General features: G+C 35.9%; 1 pseudogene; it reads right to left on the bottom strand.

Annotated features, from left to right (window-relative positions):
* Positions 1-703: 703 nt before the first annotated feature.
* On the bottom strand, positions 704-1,122 carry LOC118540615 (H/ACA ribonucleoprotein complex subunit 3 pseudogene; annotated as a pseudogene).
* Positions 1,123-14,201: the final 13,079 nt, after the last annotated feature.

The raw sequence follows: 14,201 nt of genomic DNA, 5'->3' as shown, positions 1-14,201 counted from the left end.
CCATTTACTTTTATTGGATTCCTAAATACAATGGTTTTAGAGATTGTGAGGATTTCTTAATGTATCGTGAACCTGAGAAGTCAGTTTTAAGTTGTCTTTATCTCATGTCAGGGAATCCTAAGAATGTTTGGGATTCTCACAGACCATCTACTACAATAGCAATACAGCTCAGTTTGGTTAGTGGCAAAATGTGTTTTTAAAGTGTGGCAACTGGGGGCGCCTGGGTGGCTCAGTCGGTTAAGCGTCTGCCTTCAGCCCAGGTCATGATCCCAGGGTCCTGGGATCGAGTCCCGCATCAAACTTTGTGCTCAGCAGGGAGTCTGCTTCTCTCTCTCCCTCTGCCCCATCCCCACCGCTCATCCTCTCTCTCTCTCTCAATTAAGTAAATGAAATCTTTAAAAAAATAAAAAATAAATAAGTGTGGTGAACGGCCATGATCCTTATCCACACTAAGTTGTGGATTTTAGATTAGTTACATACTTTTCTGCATCAGGCTCCATATTGACTTATCCAAATTCAAGTTTTTTGTTTTTTTTTTCTTTCAAATCATTTTAGTAGCCTGGCAGTGATTCAAAATATGGAAAGAAGATTCAAACTGGTTCCCTTAAGGGGGATTGCTACCATGATTGCCTCACACAAGCGGATCAAAGGCAACAGTGAAACAGGGTTCCAAAGAGCAAGGGTGGTAAGAAGGCTTCAGGGCTCACAGATGGAAGAGCTTGGTTTCAAAAAGTCTCTGAGGGGAGCAGACAGCAGAAGAGACATGAAATGTAAGGGACGCTCGGAGGACGGGGCATGGTTGCTGGGTCTTGAGTGCCTTGAAGTGTTTCTTGATGGTGATTCAGTGTCGAGAGTATTTGTCATCTGGGGAGAGCCCAGCAGGATGAGCCGAGGAGGTCTCTTGTCCCATAGGTTCAGCTCAGCTTCTTCATTGTATAGACTTGATCTCCCCCCTGTTGAGATAATGCTGCAGAAACATGATCACGCCAAAGCCAGATGTTGCAGTTTAGTCTGCAACTCCTTCTGACTCACATTTTCTTTTTTATCCCCAAGGCTTTTTGTTTTTGTTTTTGTTTTTCATATTACTCCGTATGTAATCACCAAAAATTATTTGTAGGTACATTTCTTCAAGTACTTAACAAATTATTTTTTCTATGCCTGGATATTATTTGTCTTTGTATCTTCCTATGTCAGAGTAATAATGAAATAGGATAAGTTGGACTTTAATTCAGTATGCATAATATTAAATTACCTAGCACACATCAAACACCATCTTACACATTATGAAGTACAGATCTTAAGGATTATAACATACATTTGTGGAAAGTATGTAAACACATAAGTACAATTATAGAAGGCTAGAGATTATAACACAATGTGTAAGTTTATATATTCATTTTATCAAGTCTTATGGTTCTTAAATGTAGTACTATAAATGAATATCTATTAAATCATCTCCAAACTGTTATATTTGCCACTTTTTAGATAATCTATATGGCTTATTATCAAGAACTTAGTGGTACTCAATTGTTCCTTATTTGTTACATTTATTTGATCAGTTACAATAGGTTTGAGGCTTGAAATGAAGTGTCACTGTTTTGAAGTGACAGTTAAAAAAGATGGTTCAGTGGGACTGCATAGTATTCAACTTTATCATTCAGCTGAATGCTGCTATGTAAAAAGTATTTATTTTTTCATAGATGGCACCATCCCAGGAGGCTTAGCTTGTGCCATAGAAAATAAGATTGAAAATGACCTTAGTAAATGGGAAAGTATTTAAAACCACAGAATGACATTCAGTTTTTAAAAATCTGAAAAATAGGCTGTACAAACATAAGCTAAGGAATGACTGGATGCCTGGAGAGTCTATGAATCTGGACATTTATTTGTGGTTGCAGAGCTAAAGAATAATCAGAACCTAATGCTAGAAAGACCAGTATAACGAGAGTAGACGCTTACATACAGAGTGGAACATAGAGAAGAGTGTATGTTCAGGAGCACTCTCCTTTTATACTAGGGTCAAGTTTGAATAAAAGATACAATTTCATCACTTGGAACAACACTGTTTATTTAAAGTGATGTTTCTGTTGGAATATATACTCGAGAACATAATTTTAATATGCTCCCCGACAAAATTAGAGCAACATCAGGGAGATGAGATGCTTAAAAGTCTGGAAGCCCTATGAGAAGGTTGGTATTTAATATGAAATGTAGAAAACTCATAGAGTGTACATTGGACAGGGGGAAATTAACACATGGAGAATTATTTCATTGTATAAAACTGTGTTTTCCATGGCTCATTAGCTAAAACAAATAAATTTAGTGGTTTATCATTATGGTTTTTTTTAAATAAAATAGAATAGGAAAGAATAAAATAGAAAGTACCAGAGTGCCTCACAAGTACAAATAACATGTATTTAATGTCACTTTAATTGTTTACAACTGTGTAGTTGGTCATGATCGAAAATGTTTTAAATATATTGACAGAATTTCAAGCACATGCAAAAGTAGACAGATACTTTAATGAATTCCCATTATCCATCACCTGTCCTAAACATCCATCAACACTTAGTAAAGCTGCCATATCCACAGTCTTACTACCTCACCATTTCATACTCTGTTTGAAGCCATCTTTGATGTCATACCTGTGTTTTCACTATGTATCACTAAAATTCAAGGATTATTTTCTAACGTAACTACAATACCATTATCAATTATTCCTTAATATCATCAAAGACCTAAAAATGTGTTTGTCTTTCATGGTCACCATCTCTGTTTCACTACTTAGAAGTGTGCCTGACATTACATGTGGTGGATTGAGTAGATGCTATATGTTGGAAATTTATGACATAATTTCTGAATTAGACTTTGATGGGAATGTAAAGTAGCATTATTTGGGCTGCTTTTGATGTAGAATCAAGTTTTTCCTCATTCTGCAAGTAACAGAGAAGAAAAAAGTATCTTCCTGGATTTTTCATCCTTTCTTAAATGTGTATATCTTGAACAATTTACTACTCACTGATTAATCAACCTTATTCTAACATCACAAAGATCCTTCTTTATAGATGTAATTACTATGCATGTTGCCTTAGATTCATTTATTATTCAGTCACTGAAATTAAATGTCCGTTGTTCGCTTGATACCTATAGTTGACTTATATTCCCTTTTCTTCAGGAGCACAGTTTAGTGAGCCAAGAGTAACAAATAAACAGTGTTGCATGTGAGAAGCCACAGTGGAAATACTGAATGTCAGTAAATAGAGGATATACTCTAGACAGAGGGAAAGCATGTAGAGAAAGAAATGTATAAAAGGCATGGCATTTTTCTAAAACAATGAAGAAGTTTGTATGGTTTGATCTTAGTGTTTATGGGGGTGCAAAGAAGGAGCAGTAAATATGAAAAAAGAAAGTTTGGAGCCAAATTATATATCCTATGTGTCAAGCTAAAGTTTAGACTGCATTTTGGAAGCAGTGAGAAATTTTTGCTGTCCCTTAAGTATGGAGCAAACTTTATTATCATTGTTGTTGTGATAATGATGGTGATGATGACGATTTTGTAAAAAGAAGTCCCAGGAGGTGACTCTGAGACATGGTTGGGAGGAAATGTGGAGACATGGGGTTCGACAAGGAGACTATTGCAGTGAATCCAAGAAACTGTCGGTGGATGACAAACTAATGCAGAGGCATTGGAGGGTGAATGAGAGGGAACAAAATTGCTAACTAATTTGGAATTAGAATAAATACTTGATAACCAAATATATGATTTTCATTGAAGAAAGGGATGAGTGTTGGATATTTCTGAGGTTTTTAGCTTGGAAGACTGCATGGTTTCCTTACCAGAGAAAAGGCATACAGAAGGAGGAGCCGGCTTGGTGTGTGTTGTGGCAGGGACAACGAGGATGAGTCATTTGCAATTGTATTATGTTTCAGATGCCCACAAGATGCTCAGTTGTAGGTAGCCATTAATGGTGTGTATCTGGAGCTCAGGAGGGAAGAATGAGACAGATGTGAAAGTAATCTGCTTGAACTGGATAATTACACTGGGTAAGATTTCCAGGGAGAGATAGAAAGAGAAAAGAAAAAAGAAAGAAGAGAGAGAGGAGAGAAGAGAAAATGAGTTTTTATCCTATATTTTTTCACAAAACAAATGACCACAAAATAAATGTGTCTCCCCTGCTGAAAATGTTTATTTTGCTATTGATTGTATATTTTAAATAGTCAATAAGACTTTTCCTGAGATCTTTCCTTGGAAACCTCTGACTTAAATCCAAGATGCTGGCTATGTTTCTTTCTTTCTTTCTTCTTTTTTTTTAAGATTTTATTTATTTTTTTTTTAAGTAATCACCACATCCAACGTGGGGCTCGAACTCACAACCCTGAAATCAAGAGTTGCACGCTTCACCAACTCAGCCAATCAGGCATCCCACTGAGGGATGCTGGCCAGTTTTCTTAAATATTTCTTCCACATTCATGATGAGGATAAAAATGTGTATAATACACACCAAAATTTCTCACGATGGTAGCAACCACAAAACTGCCTTAGGCTAAAAGTAACAAAGAAAGAAGATTTGGTAACTCCTTAAGTGTTTTATCTATTAAGCTCTTCTTTATTCAGATGGCCTTTCATGGTGGTAACATAAACTCAAAGGTGAAGCATTTTCACAAAGGATCTCTTTGTCCTGACATTATTTGCCAAGTAAAGTTACCATACTTCAAAATATGACCAGACAGGAACCAAGGAACCACAGCACAATTGTAAAGAAAGATCTAAAACCTAGAGCTACAACTATAATAACTTCTAATGAGGCATGGGGGGAGTTTGACTACTTCAGTTGGAAGGATGAGAGGAAAGAAGAACTTAGAATGTTAGAAATATAACGAGAGACCAGAACAGATAGTCCAAAACAGAATCCAACATTTGGAAGTACTAACAAGGAGTAAGATGAGGCCCCAAAGGTAGGTAAGTGGAGTATATAACCTGCTAGTTTATCTGAGAGTGGTTAGCATGGGAGTTAGGGCTGGCCACTGGGACCTGCTCCTGACAGGGTTTCTAGCACATATTCTAATTAATCTGGGGACTTGTCAGAGCAACTAAGTTGCTCTGAGACTGGAAATCTTTGGTTATCCAGGTAGAAATCTGGACTCAGACAACAAAACAGGGATACAGTGACTAGATCTGAGAAATTAGAGTGTCGGGGAGTGAATGTTAGTGTTTGAATTCTGTACGTTATTCTTTCTGCCTTCTCTAATAAGGAAGCTCCTGATACCCCAGTAGTCAGTCCTCACCACACTCAGGGTTTGGCTGAAAAGTAGTGCTAAAGCTTAGATCTAGGAACCTGTTGGATGCTTCCTGCAGTAGTTCTGTTCCTTTCCACCCCTCTTTCCTGCCCACTCCCATGTTTTATCCTCATATAAATACACACAGTGTTTTTGCATGCTAGTGAAAAGTGCCCTATTCAATGACTTCCTTTCTGACTAATCTTATGAATCAATCCATCCACTCAGAGGAGCTAATAAGGTTGGTGGTCAGAAGCACATGCTTGGCTGGACATTCTATCCTCTGTGGGAAGGGGTGGAAATATGAGAAGAGCATTAATATTTTACTCTTTTCTAGAAATAGGGACATGCTCTGATAACTAGACAAAGTAGAACGAGCCCATATGGCGAGTCAGATTGGCAGTGAGTGTCATGATGCTGAACCTCAAATTGTTGATCTAGAGTTTACTTGAATATCCCTGACTATGATCAAGATCCATCTTATACACCAAAATGAGGTTGAGCTTGAGCTTGTTACACAGAGGACGTGAAGCAGGTATGGCACTGTGTCCATTGTTTTCTAATTTAGTCAAAGGAGTAAATAGCTAGACAGGACCTGAAAGGATCTGGAAAAGGCATCCATGACAAACATGCGACTTAAGTTAATGATTTCATGTGTTTGCTCCTAGACTTCTTGGCACATGTATCAAATTTCTCCTTTTGGTGAGGAATTGAGTTAGACCAGAGGCCCTCAAACTTTAGTGTGTATCTAAATCTCTTAGTGAGCTCAAGAAAATACAGATTTCTGGATCTTACCCCTACAGTTTCTGAGTCACTAGTTCTGGGTTGGGGCCTAAAAATTTGCATTTCTAACTCCCCAGGTGATGTGCATGCTGCTAGTTTAGAAATAACATTTGAGAGCCACCAAATGCTACATTTCTTAGTGCCTCTAAAAAAATTCCTAAGCCTTAATAATTTCAGGAAAGATGACACTACCAAAATTCAATGTTGAAATCACAATGTTTAACTATAATATATTCTACCAAAATAAAATATTAAAACTTGTTTCTTTAGGAATGATTTACCTCCTTCATTATCTCCTACAAAAGCACACACACACACATGCACATGTACTTCCTAAAATCAATATTTAATAAATGACATTATATTAGAGAGAAATCATGCTTCCTCCATCTTTAAGCCCAGAATAGTTTCCCACTAAATGGGTTCATTCTTCAACTTGTGCAAAGATAGTTAATTTACCCACCCAATCCAAATTTGTAGATTTGCTTACTCAGCTGTGGGAGATGTGTATATCAGAAGTGGAGAGGGATGATATGTACACTAGTTTGCCTTATTGGGACAAATGTTATTTGCCTCTAGGCTAATGTATTTTATTTTTAATAAATGATATTAGAAATTAGATTGGAAATTATATGTTCTATATCATTTATAGATCATCAAGGTATAATTTAATTTGCCATTTGAGAATGGAATCTCTCTCTCTTTTTTTTTTCCTAAATGTTTTGCTGTATTCATGACAAGGGAGCTCATTTGCTGCTCCAGAGTTCTGTGGTTGCAATCGTTTTGATCTGGCTAACACATAGCACGAAAAAACATTATTAAATAACCTGGACATCAAATGTGAATTCTGAACTTTTTTTAGATACTCCTAAAATCAATGATAATTTTAATAAACTTGAATAGAAGCCAATAAGGTACTCCTCACAAAAAATTTTATTTTCAGAAATAATAAGTAAAATTAACCATTTTAGCCCATTAAACTAACCCACCCCTCACTTCTTGAATCAGTGTCGTATATTCACAGTAAAGGCATATTGAGTAACTGTGTTATCTTTATCAGACTTAACACACTAGAACTAGATTTTTTTTAAAAAACATACTGTTGGTTTATATATTCTATTCAGATTATATAACTAATGAACTGTAAGATATACTTGAATACATCATACTATTTAAAGCTAGCTAAAAAATTAAAATAAAAGTGGACAGATCATCAAGATTGGTGATTCTGTGCTTTGTTAAGTATGAAGAGAAAATGCCAAGGACTCGGGGGCCTGGGACAGTTAGTTCTCTTTATATAAAGCATTCTGAATGGACAAATAGCAGCTTATTAAAGTCCAGTTAATAAATTCAAGTTTATTAGCATTAACTATCCACTCAAAAATGTCTGGCCATAATAGAGACAGCTGTAGAATAGATGAACATTACAATATTATTAATATTTATTGGTATTTATTGAGTGCCAATAATGTGCAGAGTATTTTAAATTCATTATTTCAATTGATCCTCACAGAGATGTTATTGGCTAGGCTCTGCTAACATCCTCATGTATCCAACAAGGAAACTGAACACTTACAGAACTTTTTTAATATCTGAAAGTACAAAGAGCCAGTAAATGGTAGAATCAGAATTTGAACTGAGACAATTAGCTTTCAAAGCCTATTAAAGAAAAAATATTATGTTTTAGAATTGACTCATCTTTCACTGGATTGACTACAGCTCAAAACACTTGGCATGACTGCTAGTATCTTAACCACAAAGTCTGTTCAGATCAGATTTATTATCATAAATTAGAATAAGCAATCATATTTATCTACCCACCTCAGCAAAATTAACTTGAGGCACTTAGAATACAAAATATTAAGGCCTTTAAAGCAGTTCTGTGCATATACTAAATGTTTAATAAGTATTAGAGACACGGAGAAAAGGAGAACATGCTTGGATGATGTGACTGCACCTGGAAGGAAGATCCTACTGAAAACAAGGTTCAGATTGGGCACTCCAGTGCTTCCAATATGACATCTTGTGCCCTCCTGACCTTGGGGATGGCATGTTCTTTTCAGGTCTAATCCTCTAACTTCCCTCTGAAGTTTCCCTTCCCCTTCTCTACTTTTCTCCCCCCAAAATAAATTCTCCTCTCCACTTCATATTTATCTAATCTCTCTCTTTGCAAAAGATCAAAGCAAACCAGACATTTAAAGCAGACAGGTATTTATTAGTTTAACACAAGAAACTGTTTGGCACATCATTGTTTCCCTGTGCCTGCCAAACAAAAAAAAGCACACATCTTTCCTTATCATGTACATTTCCACAATTAAATGTTTCATCCAATTGAAGTCAATAATTTTTCATTCATCCCCTATAGCAGGAGATGAAAATACCTTTTTAAGATTCAGTACCTGCCCTCAAAAAGTTTACAGTATATGCAATCTGGCAGAATGACTCAAGGAAATAAACAGCAATAATAAGAAACAAAACTGCAACCAGAGGCATGCAGACAAAATCCTTAGAGGACTAAGGGAAAGGAAGAAACATAACCAGGAAAAGCTTCACATCATTCATTCACTATATGAAGTAGCTTAAATTTGAAGCAAGTTTTGTCCAGAAAATGAGACAAAGACACTAAAAGTAAGAAGACAGGTTAGGGATATCTCATTTGCTTTAGTTTTTCTTATTTAAAAACTTCAAGAGCAATTGTAGGTTTATGACAAAATTGAGTGGAGAATACAGAGTACAGGAAAGTACAGAGATTTATCATATACTCCCTGCCCCCCCCCATGCCTGTCCTCCCCTATTAGCAACAACGCTGATCAGGAAGGTGCATTTCTTACCAAGGGTGAATCTACAGTGACACCTCACAATCACCCACAGTCCACAGTTTACCTGAGGGTTCGCTCTCGGTGTCTTATACTCTATAGGTTTGAACAAAAGTATAATGATGTATATCAATCATTGTAATAGCAGATAGAATATTTCACTGCCTTAAATATCCTCTGTGCCCTGCCTATTCATCTCTACTCCTCCAACCCCACCCTCTGCAAACACAGATCTTTTTACTGTTTCCATAGTTTTACCTTTCCCAAAATGCCATGTAGTTGGGATCATATGGTATGTAGCATTTTCAGACTGGTTTCTTTCACTTAGTAGTAAGCATTTAATTTTCCTCTATACCTTTTCTTAAAAAGATTTTATTTATTGAGAGAGAGAGGGAGTGAGAGAGCACGAGCAGGGAAAAACAGGCTCTCCGCTGATCTGGGAGCCCAACATGGGGCCTGACGTGGGGACTAATCCCAGGATCCTGGGATCATGACCTGAGCCGGAGGCAGATGCTTAACTGACTGAAACACCCAGGCACCCCTCCTCTATATCTTTTAATGGTTTGATAGCTCATTTCTTTTTAGTGTTAAATAATATTCCATTGTCCCTAATGTAGCACAATTTATTTATCCATTCACCTACTGAAAGACATCTTGGTTGCCTCCAAGTTTTGGTGATTATGAATAAAGCTGCTGTAAACATTCATGTGCAAGTTTTTGTATGAACATAAGTTTTCAGTTCCTTTTGGTAAATACCAAGAAGTGCGAAGGGTGGATTGTATAGAAAGAATGTGTTTAGTTTTGTAGGAAAATGCCAAACTGTCTTCCAAGTGACTGCACCATTTTGCATTTTGTCCAACAATGAATGAGAGCTCGTGTTGCCCTACATCTTCTCCTGTATTTGGTTTATCAGTGTTCTAGATTCTGGCCATTCTAATGGGAGTGTAGTGGTATCTCATTGCTGTTTTAATTTGCTTATCAATTTATTGATCTTTTCAAAGACCTAGCTTTTGCTTTGGTTGATTTTCTCTATTAATTTATCTTCTTTATTGATTTTCGTATTGATTTCTGCTCTAATTCTTACTATCTCTTGTCTTCTACTTACTTGGACCTAATTTGTTCTTCCTTTTCTAGTTTTCTAAGGTGAAAAATTAGATGATTGATTTTGGATCATCTTTTCTAATCTATGCATTTCAATGCTATAACCCTCCCTCTAAGCACTGCTTTCTCTGCATCTTAGAAATTTTGATAAGTTGTCATTTCATTTTCATTTAATTCAAAATATTTTTAAATTTCTCTTGAGATTTCTTCTCTGACCCATGTGTTATTTAGAACTGTGTTGTTTAATGTTGAACTATTTGGGGATTTTCCAGTTATCTTTCTGTTAATGACTTCTAGTTTAAATCCACTGTGGTCTGAGAGTAGACATTATATAATTTCTGTTCCTTAAATTTGTAAAGGTGTGTGTTATGGACTAGAATGTGGTCTCTCTTGGTGAATGTTCCATGTTAGCTTCAGAAAAAAAATGTGTATTTTTGCTGGATGAAATGGCTTGTAGCTGTTCATTATATCCAGTTGATAGATGATATTGTTGAGTTTATTTATGTCCTTACTGATGTTTGCTTGCTGGATCTATCCGTTTCTAAAAGAGAGGTGGTGAAGTCTCAAACTATGGTAGTGGATTTGTCTGTTTTTCCTTGAAGTTCCATTAGTTTTTGCCTCATGGATTATGATGCTCTTTTGTTAGGCACATGCATATTAAGAAAATGTTGTATTTTTGGAGAACTGACCCTTTATCATTATGTAATGCCCTTCTTTATCTCTGATGACTTTCCTTACTTTGACATCTGTTCTGTCTAAAATTAATATAACTACTCCCACTATCTTTGGATTAGTGTTAGCATGGTATATTTTTTCCATGAATTTATGTTTAATCTATATGTGTCCTTATATTTAAAGGAGATTTCTTATAGGTAACATATAATTATGTCATGTTTTTGGTCCACTCTGACAATCTGTCTTTAATTGGTGCATTTAGACCATTTACATTCCTAGTGGTTATTGATATAATTGGATTAAGATCTACTATATTACTGTTTTCTGCTTGTTCCCCTAATTCTTTGTTTCTATTTTTGTCGTCAACTCTTTTTCTCACTTTTGTGATTTTAAGTTAGCATTTTTATATGATTCCATTTTCTCATTTCTTAGCATATCAGTTATGCTTTTTGTGGTCCTAGAGTTTGCAAAATACATTTACGACTTGTCCAAATCCACTTTCAAATAACACTATACTACTGCACATGTAGTGTGAATACCTTATAATAAAATAACTCTTAATTCCTTCCTCCCATCCTTTGTATCATTGCTGTAATTCATTTAACTTATATATAAAAATATATGCATATGTAATTGAATATATAATTGCTCTTATTATTTTGAACAAACTGTTATGTGTTAAATCAATTAAGAAAAAAAATAAAAGTTTTTATTGTACCTTTACCTATTCCTTCTTTGATGTTCTTCCTTTATTTATATAGATTCACGTTTTTGACTATATTATATTCTTTCTCTCTAAAGAACTTCTTTTAACATTTCTATCAAGGCAGGGAATAGGTCTACTGGCAACAAATTCCCTCCAGCCTTTTTTGTCTGATAAAGTATTTCTCCTTCACTTTTGAAGGATAATTTCACAGGGTACAGAATTCTAAGTTCATAGGTGGTTTTCTCTCAATACTAAATATTTCACTCCACTCTCTTCTTGTTTGCATAGTTTCTGAGTTGAAGTAAGATATAATTCTGATCTCTGTTTCTCTATAGATAAGTTTTTTTTTTTCCCCCTTCTGGCTCTTTTTCTTTTTCTCCAGGATTTTTTTTCTTTATCTTTGATTTTCTCTAATTTGAAAATGTTATTCTGAGGTATAGTTTTTTTAATTGAAACTCAATTAGCCAACATATAGTACATCATTAGTTTCAGATGTAGATGAGCACTGGGTGTTATATGCAACTGATGAATTACTGAGCTCTACATCTGAGGTGTAGTTCTGTTGGTGTTTATCCTGCTTGGTCTTCTTCTGAGCTTCCTTGAACTATGGTGTGGTTTCTGATGTTAATTTGGGCAAATTCCCAGTGATTATTGTTTCAAATATTTTTCTCTTCCTTTCCCTTTCTTCTTCTTCTGGTAGTCCCATGATGCATATATTATACTTTTGTAATTGTCCCGCAGTCTTCAGATATTCTGTTCTGGTATTTTTCTTCGTTTTCTTTGCTTTACAGTTTCCTAGGATTCTATTGCTATACCTTCTAGTGCTGAGATTCAATCCACTAAAGGCATTCTTCACTTCTGTTGCAGTGGTTTGTACCTACAGCATTTCTTTTTGGTTCTTTCTTAGGATTTCCATCTCCTGTTTATACCACCCATCTGTTCTTGCATGCTATGTACTTTATCCATTAAAGCCCTTAGCATATTAATCAGAGTTGTTTTAAATGCTCAGTCTGATAATTCCAACAACCCTGCCATGTCTGGTTATGATGCCTTCTCAGTCCTTTCAAACTGTGTCCTTTGCCTTTTGGTGTGCCTTGTAATCTTTTCTTGATAGGGGGCATGATGTGTGGGGTAAAAGGAACTGCTATAAATCAGCTTTTAGTAACGTGGTACTGAGGAGTGGGAGAGAGAAAGCATTCTTGGCATTCTAATCATAGTCCAATGATTAGGTGTCAGTCTTTTAGTGAGCCTCTGTCTCTGGACTGTGAATTACACGAGTATGTCTAAGTGTTTTCCTCCCCCCTCAGGTGGAACAGGATGGCTACAGTGGGCTGGATTTGGGCATTTCTCTTACCCAAGTTTTTTAGGCTCTGATAATACCCCAGTGGGTTAGGCTCTGGTTAACTAGTTTCACCAGAGGGCAGGCCCTGTTAACAACAGAGTGCTGTAGAGTATTCCAAAATGGTTCCTTTTCCACTCTCCCCATGGGAATCTGACTGAGCTCCTCTAGGTAAATCTCTTGATACTGTGGGGCCCCACTATGACTGGGGCCCCCTAGAGTTTTTAACTCTCAGAAATGTTCACACCAAAACTCCAGAAATTCTTCAATTTCAGTTCAGGTTCTCATGCTCTTGCCCTGGATCCCATGCGATTTCTACTCAGTCTGTTCTGGTGAGCCATGACTGTGTGTCTTTTCTGTCTTTGGGGCAGTGGTTTTTCCAGTGTTTTCTCCTCTCTTATGGATCCAAGAGAATTGTTGATTTTTCAGTCTGTACAGTTTTTAACTTGTTGTTAGGATGAAATGGCAACTTCTAAGCACCTTATAAATGGAACTGGAGATAGGAAGTCCAGCTTTAATTTTTAGCAAATTACTTTACCTTTTATAATGTTCTAATACTTATGTCCTCTCTTCTTACCTAGAGGGTTTTTTGTTGTTGTTGTTTTGTTTTGTTTTTAAGCCTTATCTCTTTTACTTGTTTACTGAAGGTAAACACTAGTCTAGTAAAACCATGGCTCATCCAAGATGTGCCATTTACCTTTATTGCCAAGTCACAAGGACAAATATCCTAAGGTGCAACATGGTAACAGTAGAAGCAATAGTTGAAGGATGAAGTCTTTCAGAGTTGGCGGCCATGACACAAAATAAGTAGATTGTTTTTCAGCCCAAAGATTTTAATACTGTTGGCAATGAGGATAGCATGTGATACCAATTATGAATTTGTTAACTCATAAGTCAGTGTATCATCACAATGCTAATTATCAGTTTATCATTGTACCCCAGTCTCTGCAGAGATGTAGTCTACAGTGTCCCTTAATCCTTCATGTCCCTAGCTGTGTGCTCTAACATATGCAAATGGGATTCTTGAAAATCCCAACATTATGTGCCACTATGATGAAAAAGAAAAAAAAGACTATAAAATTATTTTCAATCATTATCTCTAAAATTGAACAGTTGTTAAAGTGCAAATAAAATATTATAAATGTATTTAAAAGTTAATCTTAAGATGAATATTGGATATTAAGATGTTGCTCTGAGATAATGATTATGATGATGTCATTTTTTTTTTTTTTTTTTTGCTTATTTAATGGATCGAATGCTTTGCCACTATTTCTGGCTCCTGAAATGAGGAAAGGATTACTTTTTCTCTTTACTGGCAATTAATTGAATGTATAATTTTGAATAATCATTTGTAATTATTTTTTGGGCATGGTCCCATACCTTTCATCCAATTCCAAAAGCCTAACATATGTGCTGAGCTTTTGAAGTTAGCTTAGAAGTAGAAGGGTTATAATATGGGGGTTGGCAATCATTCCACTTGAAATAGGACCAGAACTTCAGTGTG

The sequence above is a fragment of the Halichoerus grypus genome, chromosome 9 (genome assembly GCF_964656455.1).
Source record: "Halichoerus grypus chromosome 9, mHalGry1.hap1.1, whole genome shotgun sequence".
Classification (NCBI taxonomy): Eukaryota; Metazoa; Chordata; class Mammalia; order Carnivora; family Phocidae; genus Halichoerus; species Halichoerus grypus.
The sequence above is the reverse complement of the archived record's forward strand: the minus strand, read 5'-3'. Positions and strand labels throughout refer to the sequence as shown.